Source organism: Pan troglodytes, chromosome 4 (assembly GCF_028858775.2).
Source record: "Pan troglodytes isolate AG18354 chromosome 4, NHGRI_mPanTro3-v2.0_pri, whole genome shotgun sequence".
In the NCBI taxonomy this organism is placed as follows: domain Eukaryota; kingdom Metazoa; phylum Chordata; class Mammalia; order Primates; family Hominidae; genus Pan; species Pan troglodytes.
The window spans coordinates 97,737,453-97,758,136 of record NC_072402.2 but is presented as its reverse complement, the minus strand read 5'-3'; the positions used below and the strand labels follow the sequence as shown (position 1 = coordinate 97,758,136).

The window sequence follows — 20,684 nt, the reverse complement described above, 5'->3', positions numbered from 1 at the left end:
TGAAAATGCTGAATTATTGTAATTATTTGTAAGATTTTTACTTGTACACTAAAGCAACTTAGTTTATCTTACGGAATTGCAGTGATAGCTATTCTGAGTACATAGTTGATGATTTGGGACAAAATTGTCCAATAGATTTAAAGTATTTTTCTTTATTGCAAAAGAATTAATATAGTAACAAAGTCTAATAATATAGAAGGCACCATCCATTCCCGCTTTTCAGAAGTAACAATAGTTGGTGGTTTGTGCTTCCAAGGCCTATAACATAGGGGGTGGGATTAAAGAGCAGAAATGGGGGTTATAATTGACCATATGTCATTTTGCTCCAGTCATTTTATTTTATTTTTTTAAAACCAGGTGTCTGCTTTGGGTCTGGATCTCTCAGGTGCCCGTTTGGTGACAGGAGGATATGACTCTGATGTTAAGTTTTGGGATTTTGCTGGAATGGATGCTTCTTTTAAGGCATTTCAATCCCTTCAGCCCTGTGAGTGGTATGCATTCACTTACTTAATATCTTCATATTTGACTTAATATCTTCACATTGGAAGATAGTGCTATTGGCTTTGGAATCCCATCTACAATGATTTGTATCAAAATACATTATGTTTATATGACTGTATACTGCCTTCATAATTTAAATGAAGTAAAATAAGCCTTACATTTCTTTTGTTTCATAAACTTATATTTTAGGCTGGGCGCAGTGGCTCACACTTGTAATTCCAGAACTTTAGAAAGCCGAGGCAGGCGGATCACCTGAGGCCTGGAGTTTGAGACCAGAATGGACAACATGGCAAAAGCCCGTCTCTACTAAAATTACAAAAATTAGCTGGGCGTGGTGGCGCATGACTGTAATCCAGCTACTCGGGAGGCTGAGGCAGGAGAATTGCTTTAGCCTGAGAGGTGGAGGTTGCAGTGAGCTGAGATTGTGCCACTGCACTCCAGCCCAGCAACAGAGAGAGACTCCGTCTCAAAAAAAATTGCAAAAGGCTGGGCACAGTGGCTCATGCCTGTAATCCTAGCACTTTGGGAGGCCAAGGTGGGCGGATCACCTGAGGTCAGGAGTTCAAGACCAGCCTGTCTAACATGGTGAAACTCCATCTCTACTAAAAATATAAAAACAAGCCAGGCATGGTGGCTCATGCCTGTAATGCCAGCTACTGAACCCGAGAGGTGGAGGCTGCAGTGAGCCAAGATTGCGCCACTGCACTCCATCCTGGGCGACAGAGCAAGACTCCATCTCAAAACAAAAAAATTTAAAAAACAAAAAAATAGCTTGTTTTAAAACATTCCAATTAATCCCGAGAAATGAGAAATTAACATATGGTAAGCCATTAACCAGGTACCAGTCCATTTTGTACTGTTTAGGTATGGTCGGCTAGCATTATGTTAGAAAGGGCCTTCCATGTTGCTATAATGAGCCAGCCTTTCTCTTTTTTTTTTTTTTTTTTTTGAGACAGGCTCTGGCTCTGTTGCCCAGGCTGGAGTGCAGTGGCGAGATCTTGGCTCACTGCAACCTCTGCTTCCTGGGCTCAAGACATCCTCCCACCTCAGCCTCTCAAATAGTTGGGACTATATGGGTGTGCACCACCATGCCTGGATAATTTCTGTATTTTTTTGGTAGAGATGGGGTTTCACCATGTAGTCCAGGGTGGTCTCAAACTCCTGATCTCAAGTAATCCACCTGCCTCGTCTTCCCAAAGTGCTGGGATTACAGGCATGAGCCACCGCGCCTGGCCCATAAGCCACTCTCTTTTCTGTTTTTGACTATATCTGATCTTTTGGCATATTGATTTCTTATGGTATCATTTAACTCAGCGGTCCCCAATCTTTTTTGAACCAGTGCCTGGTTTTGTGGAAGACAATTTTTCCATGGACTAGGGGTAGCGTGGAGGTCGGGGTGGTGGGATGGTTTCCGGATGAAACTGTTCTATCTCAGATCATCAGGCATTAGATTCTAATATGGATTGTGCAACCTAGAGATCCCTCGGATGTGCATTTCACAATAGGGTTCATACTCCTACGAGAATTGAATGCCATTGTTGATCTGACAGGAGCCGGAGCTCAGGTGATAATGCTTGCTCACCCTCCCAACACCTGCTGTGCACCTGGTTCCTAACAGGCCATAGACTGATACCAGTCCATGGCCTGGGCTTTGGGGACTCCTGACTTAACTTGTTTCTTTATCTCCTCTCCAATATTTCCTGTGGAATATCAAAGGCTTTATCAGAATTATATTGTATCACTTCAGATGGCATGTATTGTCTAGTTGTTTCACTGTTAGTGACTAGAAATTAAGATAAATCCCTGGATTAAGGTAGTGACGTCTGATTCCTTCATTGTAAAGTTACTATTTTATACTTGAGATAGTCAAGAACTTCGTAGAGAGATGGTTTGGTACTATGTAACTATCCAGATACTCATCATTCTTTCACTTAATGAGCTTAGTGTCCATTGATGATTTCTTCCTGAATCGGATATGTCACCGAGGGCTACAAATTGGTGATTTTCCTATTCTGTTATTTCATCTGCCTTTATTTCCTGGCATCTTCTTAAAGAAAAACTTTTCCATCGATGTTCATTAGGGATATTGGTCTAAAATTCTCTTTTTTTGTTGTGTCTCTGCCAAAATCCTCAATAAAATACTGGCAAACTGAATGCAGCAGCACATCAAAAAGTTTATCCACCATGATCAAGTGGGGTTCATCCCTGGGTTGCAAGGCTGGCTCAACATACGCAAATCAGTAAATGTAATCCAGCATATAAACAGAACCAAAGACAAAAACCACTTGATTATCTCAGTAGATGCAGAAAAGGCCTTTGACAAAATTCAACAGCCCTTCATGCTAAAAACTCTCAATAAATTAGGTATTGATGGGACATATCTCAAAATAATAAGAGCTATTTATGAGAAACCCACAGCCAATATCATACTGAATGGGCAATAACTGGAAGCATTCCCTTTGAAAACTGGCACAAGACAGGGATGCCCTCTCTCACCACTCCTATTCAACATAGTGTTGGAAGTTCTGGCCAGGCAATCAGGCAGGAGAAAGAAATAGAGGATATTCAATTAGAAAAAGAGGAATTCAAATTGTCCCTGTTTGCAGATGACATGATTGTATATTTAGAAAACCCCATTGTCTCAGCCCCAAAACTCTTTAAGCTGATAAGCAACTTCAGCAAAGTCTCAGGATACAAAATCAATGTGCAAAAATCACAAGCATTCTTATACACCAATAACAGACAAACAGAGAGCCAAATCATGAGTGAACTCCCATTCACAGTTGCTACAAAGAGAATAAAATACCTAGGAATGCAACTTACAAGGTATGTGAAGGACCTCTTCAAGGAGAACTACAAACCACTGCTCAACGAAATGAAAAAGGACACAAAGAAATGGAAGGACATTCCATGCTCATGGATAGGAAAAATCAATATCATGAAAATGGCCATCCTGCCCAAGGTAATTTATAGATTCAATGCCATCCCCATCAAGCTACCAATGACTTTCTTCACAGAATTGGAAAAAACTACTTTAAAGTTCATATGGAACCAAAAAAGAGCCCACATCACCAAGACGATCCTAAGCCAAAAGAACAAAGCTGGAGGCATCACGCTACCTGACTTAAACTATACTACAAGGCTACGGTAACCAAAACAGCATGGTACTGGTACCAAAACAGAGATATAGACCAATGGAACAGAACAGAGGCCTCAGAAATAATACCACACATCTACAACCATCTGATCTTTGACAAACCTGACAAAAACAAGCAATGGGGAAAGGATTCCCTATTTAATAAATGATGCTGGGAAAACTGGCTAGCCATATGTAGAAAGCTGAAACTGGATCCTTTTCTTATACCTTATACAAAAATTAATTCAAGAAGGATCAAAGATTTAAATGTTAGACCTAAAACCATAAAAACCCTAGAAGAAAACCTAAGCAATACCATTCAGGACATAGGCACGGGCGAGGACTTCATGTCTAAAACACCAAAAGCAATGGCAACAAAAGCCAAAATTGACAAATGGGATCTAATTAAACTCAAGAGCTTCTTCACAGCAAAAGAAACTATCATCAGAGTGAACAGGCAACCTACAGAATGGGAGGAAATTTTTGCAACCTACCCATCTGAAAAAGGGCTAATATCCAAAACCTACAAAGAACTCAAACAAATTTACAAGAAAAAACACCCCATGAAAAAGTGGGTGAAGGATATGAACAGACGCTTTTCAAAAGAAGACATTTGTGCAGCCAACAGACACATGAAAAAATGCTCATCATCACTGGCCATCAGAGAAATGCAAATCAAAACCACAATGAGATACCATCTCACACCAGTTAGAATGAAGATCATTAAAAAGTCAGGAAACAACAAGTGCTGGAGAGGATGTGGAGAAATAGGAACACTTTTACACTGTTGGTGGGACTGTAAACTACTTCAACCATTGTGGAAGTCAGTGTGGCGATTCTTCAAGGATCTAGAACTAGAAATACCATTTGATCCAGCCATCCCATTACTGGTTATATACCCAAAGGATTATAAATCATGCTGCTATAAAGACACATGCACACGTATGTTTATTGTGGCACTATTTGCAATAGCAAAGACTTGGAACCAACCCAAATGTCCATCAATGATAGACTGGATTAAGAAAATGTGGCACATATACAGCATGGAATACTATGCAGCCATAAAAAACGATGAGTTCATGTCGTTTGTAGGGACATGGATGAAGCTGAAAACCGTCATTCTCAGCAAACTATCGCAACGACAGAAAACCAAACACCGCATGTTCTCACTCATAGGTGGGAATTGAACAATGAGAACACATGGTCACAGGAAGTGGAACATGACACACCGGGGCCTGTCGTGGGATGCGGGGAGGAGGGAGGGTTAGCATTAGGAGATATACCTAATGTAAATGATGAGTTAATGGGTGCAGCACACCAACATGGCACATGTATACATATGTAACAAACCTGCACGTTGTGCACATGTACCCTAGAACTTAAAGTATAATTAAAAAAGAAAAAAAGAAAAACTTTTCCTCATTAACTGATGTTATTTGGTTACCCTGAAATATAGTTACTACTGAAGAGGCAGGATAAAAGCTTAGTTATATTTCTTTAATTGCCCATTTTTAGCTTAAGGGCTGGTGGTGATAAATGAGTTGTTTCTGTTATTGGTGATGATTTCTTTTTCTTTTTTGAGTATCAGTCTTTACGATTTTTAAATTTTCATGTTTCAGTCAATTGCAGTCATTATTCTTTTTGATGTTTAAATTGTCCTAGATTTGTCTAGTAGGAGTCCTTGATTGCTGTATAATTTTGACATGACCTTATTAGTCTTTAAAACTTTCTTGGTTTCTGGCACAATATGATGTAGGCTTCCTGTTACATTCCTTTCCAAGTCCTGGAATCAGTACTTCACCGAGTAGCCCATCTTTCTTTTTGTGGGAATGGTATTTAGAGACCACATCTGGTTGCTAGGCATGCTCATTGATATTGGGATGTCATTGCTTTTGACCTTTTAATGGAAAGAGGTAGAAAATATAGATGCGTATGTATTCATGCATATATGTGTCTATGTTTAAATTACAAGGTCACTTTGATATTTCTATTTCAATTTCAAAATATTTAGTAAACTTTTAAATTTCAGAATATTTTTAAATTTATAGATAAGCTACAAAGATAGTACAGAGTTTATGCATACACTTCACCCAGTTTTTCTTATGATTAACATCCTATGGTCCGTTTGTCACAATTAAGAAACTAACATTAGTCAGTTACTATTAATTAATCTCCAAACTTTATTTGGATTTCACTGTTTTTTTTTCACTAATGATTCCTCCAAGATACCACATTACCTTTGGTCCTTGTATTTGTTTAGTCCCTGACAGTTTCTCAGTCTTTCATTGTTTTTCATGGCCATGACAGTTTTGAGGGGTATTGGTCAGGTATTTTGTAGAATGTCTCTCAATTTGCTTTTGTCTGATGCTTTTCTAATGGTTAGATTGAGATTATGAGTCCTTGGGAAGAATATCACAGAGGTGAAGTGGCTTTCTTATTACATCATATCGGGGTACTTCTATCGTGTTTTTTTAGGTTCTTCATGGTAAAGTTACTTTTTCCTTTCCTTTCCATATGCCATTCTTTGGCTGCAAGCCACTGAGTACTGCTGAAACTAGAGGCAGTGGAAAAATTCGGCTCCACTTCCTGGAGTGAGTGGTATTTAAATAAACTTTTTGGTTTTCTTGTGTATTTATTTTGTTGCTCAGCTTGTTTCAATTGTGGTGATTGGGAGCTCTTTTAGTTTGGTCTTTTGTCCCTTTGACATGCCTCCTTTCTTTCGTTTTTGGAAATACTTCCTTAATTTTTGATACTACAGGATGCTCCAGGCCGGGCGCAGTGGCTCACGCCTGTAATCCCAGCACTTTGGGAGGCCAAGGCGGGCAGATCACCTGAGGTCAGGAGTTCAACACCAGCCTGGCCAACATGGTGAAACCCCGTCTGTACTAAAAATACAAAAATTAGCCGGGCATGTTGGTGGGTGCCTGTAATCCTGGTTACTTCAGAGGCTGAGGCAAGAGAATCGCTTGAACCCGGAAGGTGGAGGTTGCGGTGAGCTGAGGTCGCGCCATTGCACTCCATCCAGCCTGGGCAGCGAGTGAAATTCTGTCTCAAAAATAAATAAATAAACAAATAAATAAAATCAAATGCTCCAGGCTATAGATGCTTGTATTTTCCCTGCCCCAGTTCTAGAATCAGTTCTTTTCCCCAGGAAAAGTATATTAGCAAATAAGATCTAGGTTCTTTATTACTATTATTTTTACTATAGTTCTAAGTTCTGGGATAGATGTACAGAATGTGCAGGTTTGTTACATAGGTTTACACGTGCCATGGTGGTTTGCTGTACCCATTAACGCATCATCTACATAGCTATTTCTCCTAATGCTGTCCCTCCCATAGCCCCCCACCCCTGACAGGCCCTGGTGTGTGATATTCCCCTTCTCGTGTCCATGTGTTCTCATTGTTCAACTCCCACTTATGAGTGAGAACATGTGGTGTTTGGTTTTCTGTTCTTGTGTTAGTTTGCTGAGAATGATGATTTCCAGCTTCATCCATGTCCCTGCAAAGGATATGAACTCATCCTTTTTTATGGATGCATAGTATTCCATGGTTTATATGTGCCACATTTTCTTTATGCAATCTATCATTGATGGGCATTTGGGTTGGTTCCAAGTCTTTGCTATTGTGAACAGTGCTGCAATAAACATATGTCTGCATGTGTCTTTATAGTAGAATGATTTATAATCCTTTCGGTATATACCCAGTAATGGGATTGCTGGGTCGAATGGTATTTCTGGCTCTAGAAGATCTAGGTTCTTAATATGCTCATTGCTCCTGGGATGTCACTGCTCTTAGGCTGACTCAGCTGACAAAGCTAGGAAATACATGCATATATATTATACTAACCTACGTATATAGCATAGAGTATTTTGTATTTCTCTACATCCACGTTAACCTGAACACCAGTTCATACTGATGTTCTAATTCTAATCCAGTACTATGTTGATTTATTCTAACCTTCCTGCTTTTCCATATCATCACTTTCCAATGGTGAGAAACCTAGCTTCCACCATCCATTTACTTACTTATTCAGCCTCAGTATACATGTAAAGCAATTTAAGAATTGTTCATTGTAACTGTGTTCCAATTTAAATTTAGCATTACAGAATTTTTCTTAATGTCTTTTAATTTGATATTCAAATTAAAAGATAAAAGTCATTTATAAGAAAACACTTATTGGTCAAGGGGTTGGCAAAGTTTTTTTATAAAGGGCCAGGTAGCATTTTAGGCTTTACAGGTCACAAATGGTCTTTGTTAAATTTATCTGTATGTGTATATATTTATGTGTGTGTGTGTGTGTGTGTGTGTGTCTGTGTCTATGTGTGTATTTCTGTGAGTGTATACATTTTCTTTTTCTTTTTGTTTTTTTTTTTTGAGATGGAGTTTCGCTCTTGTTGCCCAGGCTGGAGTGCAATGGCGCGATCTCGGCTCACGGCAACCTCTACCTCCTTGGTTGAAGCGATTCTCCTGCCTCAGCCTCCTGAGTAGCTGGGATTACAGGCATGTGCCACCACGCCTGGCTAATTTTGTATTTTTAATAGAGTCGGGGTGTCTCCATGTTGGTCAGGCTAGTCTCGAACCCCCCACCTCAGGTGATCTGCCCGTCTTGGCCTCCCAAAGTACTGGGATTACAGATGTGAGCCATTGCCCCTGGCCTACTTTTTTCAAGAAAAGACAGTAAAATCTGACTTGATGCCTTTGATTTGGTTAAGAAAGAAAATAAAATCGTTTTCTCGCTGTACTTTCTGTTTGATTGAGTATTCCAAGGGTCATCACCTGATGATTCCAGTAGTTTAAGACTGCTGTCCAATATAACTTTCAGTGGTAGTGGAGATACTATGTATCTGTATCATCCAGTATGGTAGTCACTCATCACATGGGGTTACTGAATACTTGAAATGTGTTTAGTAATTCTAAGGAACTGAAATTTCTTAAAATCAAATTTTAATTAAAATGTGAATAACTACACGTGGCTAGGTAGCTGCTGTATTGGATAGTGCATATCTTGAGCCTCCCTTTAAGTGGCCAAATCCAGTACACACAGACTACCACGGTAGATAACAGGGTACCTCTAGACATAAAAATATGTGACTTAAGTTCAAAAACAGGAATACTACCACCAAAAACTCACTAAAGTTTAATGCAGATTTTTAAATAAAGAAAAAGTGAGGCCGGGTGCGGTGGCTCACGGCTGTAATCCCCGCACTTTGGGAGGCCGAGGCAGGCGGATCATGAGGTGAAGAGATTAAGACCATTCTGGCCAACATGGTGAAACCCCATCTCTACTAAAAATACAGTAATTAGCTGGGTGTGGTGACACCTGCCTGTTGTCCCAGCTACTAGGGAGGTTGAGGCAGGAGAATTGCTTGAACCTGCAAGGCAGAGGTTGCAGTGAGCTCAGATGGTGCCACTACACTCCAGCCTGGCAACAGAGTGAGACTCCATCTCAACAACAACAACAACAAGAACAACAAAAAAGACAAAAGAAAAAAAGTGAAACATATGTATTTTTATATTTATTTTCCCCTTCAATTTCATTCTCTTAATTTTGTTGGATCATTGTTCTAGTTTCTGATTGTAACACCCAATGTGTATGTTAATGATCACTGCTTGTGTTTTGCCAATTGCAAATTTGGTGGATGTACAGTAAATTCTCATTCAGCTGATACCTGTGGAATATGGGAGGGTCAAACTCTCATATGCCATTAGAAGCCTTTCTTTATTTTGACATTGATTTTTTTTTTTTTTTTTTTTTGAGATGGAGTCTGTCTCATGTCGCCCAGGCTGGAGTGCAATGGCATGATCTCGGCTCACTGCAACCTCTACCTTCCAGGTTCAAGTGATTCTCCTGTCTCAGCCTCCTGAGGAACTGGGATTACAGGTGCATGCCACCATGCCCGGCTAATTTTTGTATTTTTAGTATAGACGTGTTTTCACCATGTTGGCCAGGCTGGTCTTGAACTCTTGACCTCAGGTGATCTGCCTACCTTGGCCTCCCAAAGTGCTGGGATTACAGGCATGAGCCACCATGCCCCCACCCGACATTGGTCTGTTAACCTTTTAAATTACGTTTTTCACCCAAGTGAGAATCCACACATGCCTATAACTGAGCTAAATTTCCCCACATCTTTTTGTCACTGATCTGTATTATTCCTATATTATCCACAAAGATAACTTGAGGGAGTTTGTTGACTGTCTTGAAGATGTGGAAACATAGTATGATGTTTTCAAACCGTCTCCTCACCTGGAATAGCAAACATCAGAATTTGTTTGAGATCCAACAGGCAGCATCATGGTGAGTACGTGGATATCAAAGAGGCAGTCACACTCAACGAACGCCCCCATAGCTATTCAGGAAGGGAGATAGAAGTCCAAGTCTAGGAGTGAAGCTGAGGTAAATAAAGTATTCTGGATTTTGGGCATCTCTGACGAATTTCTCCAGAAGAGCTCTTTGGTGCTGTAGTATTCTTAGCTTGTTTCTCACTCACCTAGCACACTTTAAAAAGACTGACATTAGGTGTTTTTTTCTTGGTCTACCAGTATAAAAATTGAATTTTAAAAAAAGCTTTTCTTTTGTTGTTAAGCACAGTTTATTATTTGATATACATTATTTACCTGAATATATTTTTCCTTCTTGCTGAGACCAGCTCTGTCAGGGAGACCCTAACCCAGTGGCGCTAGAGGAATTAAAGATGCACACACAGAAATATAGAGGTATGAAGTGGGAAATCAGGGGTCTCACAGCCTTCAGAGCTGAGAGCCCCAAACAGAGATTTACCCACATATTTATTAACAGCAAGCCAGTCATTAGCATTGTTTCTGTAGATATTCGATTAACTAAAAGTATCCCTTATGGGAAACGAAGGGATGGGCCGAAATAAAGGGATGGGTTGGACTTGTTATCTGCAGCAGGAGCATGTCCTTAAGGCACAGATCGCTGATGCTATTGTTTGTGGTTTAAGAATGCCTTTAAGCAGTTTTCCGCCCTGGGCCGGCCTGTGCAGTGAAATTGAAGGCAGAATCACCAGGATGGAACACAGGTCTTGCAGGATCACGGAAAACCTTCTTGGAGTTGTCTGGACACCACTGATGTCGAGTGTCTGGGTGCTTGTAGGATGGCCTGCCACTCAGTCCAGGGGCAGGAGCAACGGGGAGATCCCACAAGCAAAGTGAACTGGGGGATGGGCTGAAGGGGCTCCAGGCAACAGAGCCCTACTCGCGGGTCCTCAGCCTTGGCCCAAACAGGAATGAGGGGCACAGAGTGCCTGGGTAACTGCTCCTGGGAGCAGTGGGGAACTGTCTGATGCTTGAACTCTCGAGAGCTGGGCTCTGAGCATCCTCGTCCAGCTGCCAACTCGGCCAAAGGCTAAGCCAGCAGACTCTTCTGTTGCCGGGCAACGCGCCTTCTAAACCTGAGGGAGTGGGCACGTGAGCACATAATGGCACCAGTGACAGAGCAACCATAATGGATTAATAAGCACAGCCAGGTACCCGCACAAGGCACTTGCTGGCAATGGCAGGAGGCGGACGTGGGGTGTCATGCAATACGTACTGGAGGGAGAGACGCGGGCACAAAGGTCGTGGGAGGAGCAGGTGCCCACAGTGGCTGCAGATCTGCCCGTGGATCACTGAAGATTCCTGCTCTCCTGCTGAGGTGGAGACTGCAGTGAGCTGAGATCGCACCATTGCACTCCAGCCTGGGCAACAAGTGCAAAACTCAGTCTCCAGATAAAAAAAAGAAAAAGAAAAAAAAGAGGCCGGGTGTGGTGGCTTATGCCTATAATCCTAGCACTTTGGGAGGTCGGGGTGGATGGATCACGAGATCAGGATTTGGAGACCAGCCTGGCCAACATAGTGAAACCCCATCTCTAGTAAAAATACAAAATTTAGTCAGACATGGTGGGCAGGAGAGAGCATGTGCAGGGAAACTCCCATTGATAAAACCATCAGATCTCATGAGACTTATTCACTACCATGAGAACAGCATGGGGGAAACTGCCTCCATGATTCAATTATCTCCACCTGGAGCCAAACCATATAATTCTTCCCCGGCCCCTCCCAAATCTCATGTCCTCACATTTCAAAAGCAATCATGCCTTCCCCAAAGTCCCCCAAACTCTTATTTCAGCATTAACTCAAAATTCCATAGTCCAAAGTCTCATCTGAGACAAGGCAAGTCCCTTCCACCTATGAGCCTGTAAAATCAAAAGCAAGTTATTTTCTAGATACACAGGGATACAGGCATTGGGTAAATACACTCGTTTCAAATGGGAGAAATTGGCCAAAGCGAAAGAGCTACAGGCCCCATGCAAGTCCAAAACCCAGCAGGCAAATCTTAAAGCTCCAAAATGACCTCCTTTGACTCCATGTATCACATCTAGGTGATGCAAGAAGTGGGTTCCCAGGGTCTTGGGCAGCCCCGCCCCTGTGGCTTTGCAGGGTACAGCCCCCCTTCTGGCTGCATTGAGTGCAGCTTTTCCAGGCACACAGTGCAAGCTGTGAGTGGATCTACCATTCTGGGGTCTGGAGGATGGTGACCCTTTTCTCACAGCTCTGCTTGGCAGTACCCCAGTGGGAACTCTGTGTGGGGGCTCCAACCCCACACAGTGTCCCTTTGACACTGCCCTACCAGAGGTTATCCATGAGGGCCCCCCCTCCCCCATGCAGCAAACTTTTGCCTGGATTTCCAGGCATTTTCATACATCTTCTGAAATCTAGACGGAGGTTCATGAACCTTAATTCTTGACTTCGGAGGATCTGCAGGCTTAACACCACCTAGAACCTGAAAGGCTTGGAACTTGCACCCTCTGAAGCCATGGCCTGAGGTGTACCTTGGCCCCTTTTACCTATAGCAGGAGCAGCTGGGATGCAGGGCACCAAGTTCCTAGGCTGCACACAGCAGGGGGTTCTGGACCCACAAAACCATTTTTCCTTCTAAGCCTCCTGGCCTGTGATGGGAGGGTCTGCTGTGAGGGTCTCTAACATGCCCTGGAGACGTTTGCCCCATTGTCTTGGTGATTAACATTTGGCTCCTCATTACTTATGCAAATTTCTACAACCCAGTCTCCTCAGAAAATAGATTTTTCTTTTCTGTTGCATCATCAGGCTACAAATTTTCTGAACTTTTATGCTCTGCTTCTTCTCGAATGCTTTGCTGCTTAGAAATTTCTTCTGTCAGATACCTTAAATCATCTCTGTCAAGTTCAAAGTTCCACAGATCTCTAGGCAACTCTAGAAAAAAATTCTTATTTTCACTCTTTCCCGCCTATCTTATGCCCATTTCTAATACAGGTGCACAATGCCTGCAGTGTCTTTGCATAGTAAGAGTGACTTCACTCCATTTCCCAACAAATTCCTCATCTCCATCTGAGACCACCTCCGCCTGGACCTTATTGTCCATATCACTATGAACATTTTGGTCAAAGCCATTCAACAAGTCTCTAGGAAGTTCCAAACTTTCCCACATTTTCCTATCCTCTTCTGAGCCTTCCAACCTGTTCCAGCCTCTCTCTGTTACCCATTTCCAAAGTTGCTTCCACATTTTCGGGTATCTTTACAGCAGCACCCCACTCTACTGGTATCAACTTATTGTATTAGTCTGTTCTCACACTGCAAATAAAGACATACCTGAGACTGGGTAATTTATAAAGGAAAGAGGTTGAATTGACTCACAGTTCTGCATGGCTGGGGAGGCCTCACAATCATGGTGGAAGGCAAGGAGGTGCAAAAGCATGTCTCACATAGTGGCAGGCAGGAGAGAGCATGTGCAGGGGAACTCCCATTAATAAAACCATCAGATCTCATGAGACTTATTCACTACCACAAGAACAGTATGGGGGGAACCATCCCCATGATTCAGTTATCTGCACCTGGCCCCACCCTTGACACGTGGGAATTATTACAATGCTAAGTGAGATTTGGGTGGGGACACATCCAAACTAAATCAGTAGGTTTTGACTTCTTGCTTGATTGCTAGGTTGCATAGAGGACAAACATGGAAATTAATTAAGTACCTTAATATCTGGCTTCAGATCTTAGACAGGATCAGAGGGCCAGCTCAAATTTGCAAGGAGGAGAGGTGGATCCCACCATTTTATGGGTGAATGGCAAAATCAAACAGAAATTATGTGGGATGGGAGATACTGATGCAGGCATCTTTGGAAACATTCTACTTAGCTAATTTTATGCTAGGCTTTAGGTCAAGAAGAAGAGAGAGAGCTGACATGCTGTGGTACACACTTATAGTCCCAGCTACTTGGAAAGCTGAGGCAGGAGGATTGCTTGATCCCAGGAGTTTGAGGTAGTGTGCGATGATCGTTCTTGTGAATAGCCACTAGCCACTGAACTCTAGCTTGGGCAACATTGAGACACCCTGTCTCTTAATTTAAAAAAACAAAACAAAACAAAACAAAAAAACGGAGGGAAGAAAGTGATCTCAGTTTTTGATGTAAATATTTTTAATGGGATAATGATATTTTAAGATTAATGTATATTGTATATCAGTTAACTATAGGTCAATAATTATATAAAACTTAAGATACGAAAAACATTTATTTTTGCTAACATATCCGTGAGTTGACTGTTCTTGGCTTGGTGAGGCTGCAAGCTGCAGATAGAGTCTAGGTATGTTTTCTGTGTGTTTGTTCCCCCTTGGATCAGTGGACTACCTGAGAATGTGTTTTTGTCACAGTGATAGAATCACAAGGAAACTCCAGTTCTGGAAGTACATGTTAAGCCATTCCTTCTATCATGTCCACTAACATTCAGTCAGCCAAAGCACATACCTTGTCCATGGCTAACATTGATAGTCTAGATAAATATACCTGATCTCTAGCAGGAGGAACTGCATTGTCTTGGGGAAAGGTTGTAGATATAGGGAGGGGTGATGAGTTGGGAACAATAATGTAGTCTGCCACAAACATATTAAAGTGTAACTGGATATGGTTGATGCAGAATCTTGAAACTTTGTTTTAATTCTGATTTTTACTCTTTTCCCCCTATCTAGTGCCCTTTTGTAATACAGTAATTCTCATGATTTTTGTCTGAATTGAAATCTTCTATGAGATTAGATTGTCTACAAAAATACAGTCGATCCTCCTTGTTTTCAGCTTTTGTATTTGTGAACTCACCTACTATTTTTTAACCCCCAAATCAGTACTCACAGCACTTTCATAGTCATGTGTTTGCAAAGAGTGTCAAAGAATTTGAGTTTGAATAGGGTGATACTCTGCCTTCTTTTTCAGCTCTCATACAATAGTCAGGTATCCTTTTTGTGGTCTATTTAATGCCATGCTTTTCCTATTTTTGTACTGTTTGTTGGTTGTTTTGCCATTTAAATTAACCCCCAAGCATAGTGCTGAAGTGCTGCTTAGCATTCACAAGTCCAAGAAGTCTGTGATGTGCCTTACAGAGAAAATACATGCATTAAATAAACTCCATTCAGGCGTGAGTGCTGTAGTGCCATTGGGTGTGAGTTCAATGTTAATGAATGAACAATGTATATTATTTATTTATTCATTCATTTAATTAATTATTATTATTATTATTTTTGAGATACAGTCTCACTCTGTTGCTCAGGCTGGAGTGCAGTGGTGCAGTCTTGGCTCACTGCAACCTCTGCCTCCTGGGTTCAAGCGATTCCCCTGCCTTAGCCTCCCAAGTAGCTAAGACTACAGGCATGCGCCACCATGCCTGGCTAATTTTTTTTTTTTTTTTTTTTTTTTTTTGTAGTTTTAGTAGAGACAGGGTTTCACCACGTTGGCCAGGCTGGTCTCGAACTCCAGACCTCAAATGATCTGCCCGCCTTGGCTTCCCAAAGTTCTGGGATTACAGGCGTTAGCCACTGTGCCTGGCCAACAATATATATTAAATAAGCACACATACAACAAAAGTAGGTGTTGGTAAGCTTACAAAAATATGACCAGTAGCTTGCTGAAACCTAACTTTTTATTTGTTCATGGAACTTTCTAGACCGCAACTACACTGAATAATGAGAATCTGCTGTAATCTTTTTAGGTGCTGTAGATGAGCCATTGGATTAAATTATTACAGTATGTTTCAGACTGCTCTATGTTGAACCCTAGTGAAATGCCTCTCAAACCCTCATAAGGATCACAATCTCATGTCCTTTTTTTTGTTATTAAATGCCCAGTATGTGTTAGCGATTTAAACAAAATTCAAATATAATTTTTTTTTTTTGAGACAGAGTCTCGCTCTGTCACCTAAGCTCGAGAGTGCAGTGGCATGATCTCGGCTCACTACAACCTCTGCCTCCCGGGTTCAAGCGATTCTCCTGCCTCAGCATCCTGAGTAGCTGAGATTACAGGTGCCCGCCACCACGCTGGGCTAATTTTTGTATTTTTAGTAGAGACGGGGTTTCGCCAGGTTGTCCAGGCTGGTCTGGAACTCCTGACCTCATGTGACCTGCCTGCCTTGGCCTCCTAAAGTGCTGGGATTATAGGCGTGAGCCACCATGCCCGGCGTTGACTTTTTAATAAAACCATTCTGACTGGTGTGAGATGGTATGCCATTGTGGTTTTGATTTGCATTTCTCTAATGATCAGTGATATTGAGCTTTTTTTCATATGCTGGTTGGCCGCATGTGTGTCTTCTTTTGAAGTGTCTGTTTATGTCCTTTGCCCACTTTCTAATGAGATTTTTTTTTCTTGTAAATTTGTTTAAGTTCCTTATCAGTGTTGGACATTAGATCTTTGTCACGTGCATTGTTGCAAAAATTTTCTCCCATTCTGTAGGTTGTCTGTTCACTCTGTTGATAGTTTCTTTTGCTGTGCAGAAGCTTCAAGAAGAAAGGAATCCGATTGGTTCTGTGTCTGTCTCTTTTGGTATTTTCAGACTTATGTAGTCATCCATATAGAAAGATGATTAGGAAAATAGGACAAGAATAGCAGAAATCTACATAAAAATGTAGGAAATTAAAATTAGTTACCAGCATACAAAAAACTAGTATATGTTATAATTACATACTGTAACTCACCCCTCCTTGCCAAATATTCTCTCTCTTTTGACTTCAAAATCATGGCTTATATGTACTTTCTCTATTTCCCAGATGCAAATATAATTAATTGACTTTATTTATCTAGGAAATGTTACTGATATCTTAATTGTAGTCATTGGCTTGAGTGACGGGTTTTGGTAATTCAACTACTATTACTTGAAAGTAGTAGATTTCATAGGATACTGTTATAAAATCTTTTTAACCTCTTTTCTGATTTCAGGAGTAATTAGTAATTGTGGTTTACTGGAAAATTCAATGAATAGGGTGTTAAAGGAAGCAATTCATTAATAATATATCTAATCTATTGGGAGACTGAGGTGGTTGGATCACCTGAGTTCAGGAGTTCGAGACCAGCCTGGCCAACATGGCAAAACTCCGTCTCTACTAAAAATACAAAAATTCGCCGGGCATGGTGGTGCATTCCTGTATTCCCAGGTACTCGGAAGGCTGAGGCAGGAGAATCACCTGAACTCCAGAGGTGGAGGTTGCAGTGAGTCAGGATCACAGCACTACACTCCAGCCTGGGTGACAGAGTGAGACTCCATCTCAAAAAAAAAAAATTAAAAAATTAAATTAAAAAAAAGCGGGCCGGGCGCATTGGTTCAGGGCTGGGCACGGTGGCTCAAGCCTGTAATCCCAGCACTTTGGGAGGCCGAGGCAGGCGGATCGCGAGGTCAGGAGATCAAGACCATCCTGGCTAATGTGGTGAAACCCTGTCTCTACTAAAAATACAAAAATTAGCTGGATGTGGTGGCAGGTGCCTGTAATCCCAGCTATTCCAGAGGCTGAGGCAGGAGAAGAATCACTTGAACCTGGGAGGCAGAGGTTTCAGTGAGTCCAGATCATATCACTGCACTCCAGCCTGGGCGACAGAGCGAGATTCTATCTCAAAAAAAAAAAAAAAAGAAAAGCAACAGAAGCAAATGAGAGTGCCTGGAAGTGGTCATTGTGGGGCATTCCCATTTGTGTGACCCAGGTCATGTCCCTCCCTAAGCCCTGGTCTCTCTTGCCTCCTGCAGGGCTGGTGAATTACCAGATCTCCGTCAAGTGCAGTAACCAGTTCAAGTTGGAAGTGTGTCTTTTGAATGCAGAAAACAAGGTCGTGGACAACCAGGCTGGGACCCAGGGCCAGCTGAAGGTGCTGGGTGCCAACCTCTGGTGGCCGTACCTGATGCACGAACACCCCGCCTCCCTGTACTCGTGGGAGGTAATGGTGGTTTGGGACTTGCTTAAGGGAGGTCTTTTGCCCCCATCTGGTAGCCCTGGCTTCAGCAGGATCCCAGGACAGGTGAACGGGCAGGTGTGGTCCTCTGAGCTTTCTGATGTTTCCCACCCTTGGTGGGAGGCCCAGATTTTTTTTTTATTTATTTACTTTTATTTATTTATTTATTTATTTTTTGTGATGGTCTCACTCTGTCACCCAGGCTGGAATGCAATGGCCTGATCACAGCTCGCTGCAGCTTTGAGCTGCAATCCTCCTACCTTGGCCTCCTGAGTAGCTGGGACCACAGGCACATGCCACCATGCCTGGCTAATTAAAAAAATTTTTTTTGTAGGCCGGGCATGGTGGCTCACGCCTGTAATCCCAGCACTTCGGGAGGCTGATGCGGGCGGATCACTTTAGGCCAGGAGTTGGAGACCAGCCTGGCCAACATGGTGAAACCCCGTCTCTACTAAAATAGGAAAATTTGCAGGGCATGATGGTGCACGTCTGTAATCCCAGCTACTCGGGAGGCTGAGGCAGGGTAATTGCTTGAACCCAGGAGGCAGGGGCTGTGGTGAATTGAGATCATGCCACTGCACTCTATCCTGGGTGACAGAGTAAGACTTTCTCAAAAAAAAAAATCCTTTTTATAGAGTTGGGGTCTTACTCTGTTGCCCAGGCTGGTCTTGAACTCCTGAACTCAAGTGATCCTCCTGCCTTAGCCTTCCAAAGTGTAGGGATTCCAGGCATGAGCCATCTCGTCTGGTCAAGGAGAAGGCCCGATTTTGAAGGGCAGGTCCCAGGGTCAGCCAGTGAAGGGCAGAGCCTCTGATTGCTGCTTCTCTGCAGGCCCAGAGGTGGCTGCTGGGGTGCATGCACGAGGGGTCTTCCTGCTGTAGGGCAGGCCAGATGGGGCTCAGGCTGTCGGGGCGCTCACACCTGGCACTTTGGCTGTCGTAGGTGTGGCTGACTGCACAGAAGTCACTGGGGCCTTTGACTTCTACACACTCCCTGTGGGGCTCCGCACTGTGGCCGTCACCGAGAGCCAGTTCCTCATCAGCGGGAAACCTTTCTATTTCCACGGCGTCAACAAGCATGAGATTGCGGACGTGCGTTGGGGCTCCTGGGTCCTGGTGGGGGCTGCTTCTGGTCACCTTCCACTTTAGCCTTCCCTGTGTCCTGCAGTTGAGGGCAGCTGAAGGCAATGAGGCAAATGGCTCCAAACCACCCCATGGTGGAGCCGGTGCTTGGGCTGGAGAGGGGGCCTCATGGGGTGGTTCTCCAGGGTCCTGGCTCTCAGAGGAAGTGCCGCTTCGACAGGGACAGGGGTCACTCGGCTCTGCTGTCCCCTAGATCCAAGGGAAGGGCTTCGACTGTCCGATGCTGGTGAAGGACTTCAACCTGCTTTGCTGGCTTGGCGCTAACACCTTCTGCACCAGCCACTATCCCTACACGGAGGAGATGCTGCATATATGTTACCGGTATGGGATTGTGGTCATCGATGAGTGTCCTGCTGTGGGCCTGATGCTGCCATGAGTCCCTGCTGCGCACCCGCTCTGCCTGGCCAGCCCTCGGGCCACACCGTGACCCTCTGTCCCTTCCCTCCTGGCCCGCTGGCAACTCTTCAACAACGTGTCTATGCATCACCATATGTGGGTGGTGGAGGAACTGGTGCTCAGAGACAAGAACCACCCCGCCATGGTGATGTGGTCCGTGGCCAACGAGCCTGCGTCCTTCCTGGAATCTGCCGGCTACTCCTTCAAGTGAGTGCCCGCTGCCTGCCCTGGGCTGGATCAGGCAGGAGACCCTGGCAGATGGCAGACTGTGGTGGACGTGTGCTATCCGAGATCAGCATCCTGTCCCAGCCCAATGGGAGGGCCGTCCATACCCAGACGGTTCAGGGAACTAAATATCTACCCACCCAAATTGTAGTTTTCTTTTTCTATTTTTTTGAGATGGAGTTTCGCTCTGTCGCTCAGGCTGGAGTGCAGTGGCACGATCTCGGCTTACTACAACCTCAGCCTCCTGGGTTCGAGTGATTCTTCTGCCTCAGCCTCCTGAGTAGCTGGGATTACAGGCACAAATAAGCCACTGTGCTTGGCCTGTTTTTTTTTTGAAACAGGGTCTCACTCTGGTTGCCCAGGCTGGAGTACAGTGGCACGATCTCAGTTCACTGCAGCCTCGACTTCCCAGGCTCAGGTCATCTTTCTGCCTCAGCCTCCCAAGTAGCTGGGATTATAGATGTGTGCCACCATGCCCAGCTAACTTTTGCTTTTTTTTTTTTTTTTTTTTTTGACGAAGTCTTGCTCTGTTGCCCACACTGGAGTGCAGTGGTGCGATCGCGGCTCACTGCAACCTTCACTTCCCAGGTTCAAGCGATTCTCCTGCCTCAGCCTACTAAGTAGGTGGGACTACAGGTGTGTCCCACCATGCCTGGCTAATTTTTGTATTTCTAGTAGAGACAGGGTTTCACCATGTTGGCCAGGATGGTCTCCATCTCTTGACTTGTGAGCCACCCAGCTTGATCTCCCAAAGTTCTGGGATTACAGGCGTGAGCCACCGTGCCCGGCCAACTTTTGCATTTTTTGTAGAGACAGGGTTTCACCATGTTGGCCAGGCTGGTCTTAGACTCCTGACCTCAGGTGATCCACCTGTCTCGGCTTCCCAGAGTGCTGAGATGATAGGCATGAGCCACTCTGCCCGGCTCATTTTTGTATTTTTTAGTAGAGACGGGGTTTTACCATGCTGGCCAGGCTGGCCTTGAACTCCTGGCCTCCGGTGATCTGCCTGCCTCATCCCTCAAAGTGCTGGGATTACAGTTGTGAGCC

At 43.4% G+C, this 20,684-nt stretch overlaps 1 pseudogene; it reads left to right on the top strand.

The window, feature by feature from the left end:
* Nucleotides 1-369: 369 nt before the first annotated feature.
* Nucleotides 370-19,484, top strand: LOC104006497 (beta-glucuronidase-like; annotated as a pseudogene).
* The last annotated feature ends 1,200 nt before the right edge of the window (nucleotides 19,485-20,684 follow it).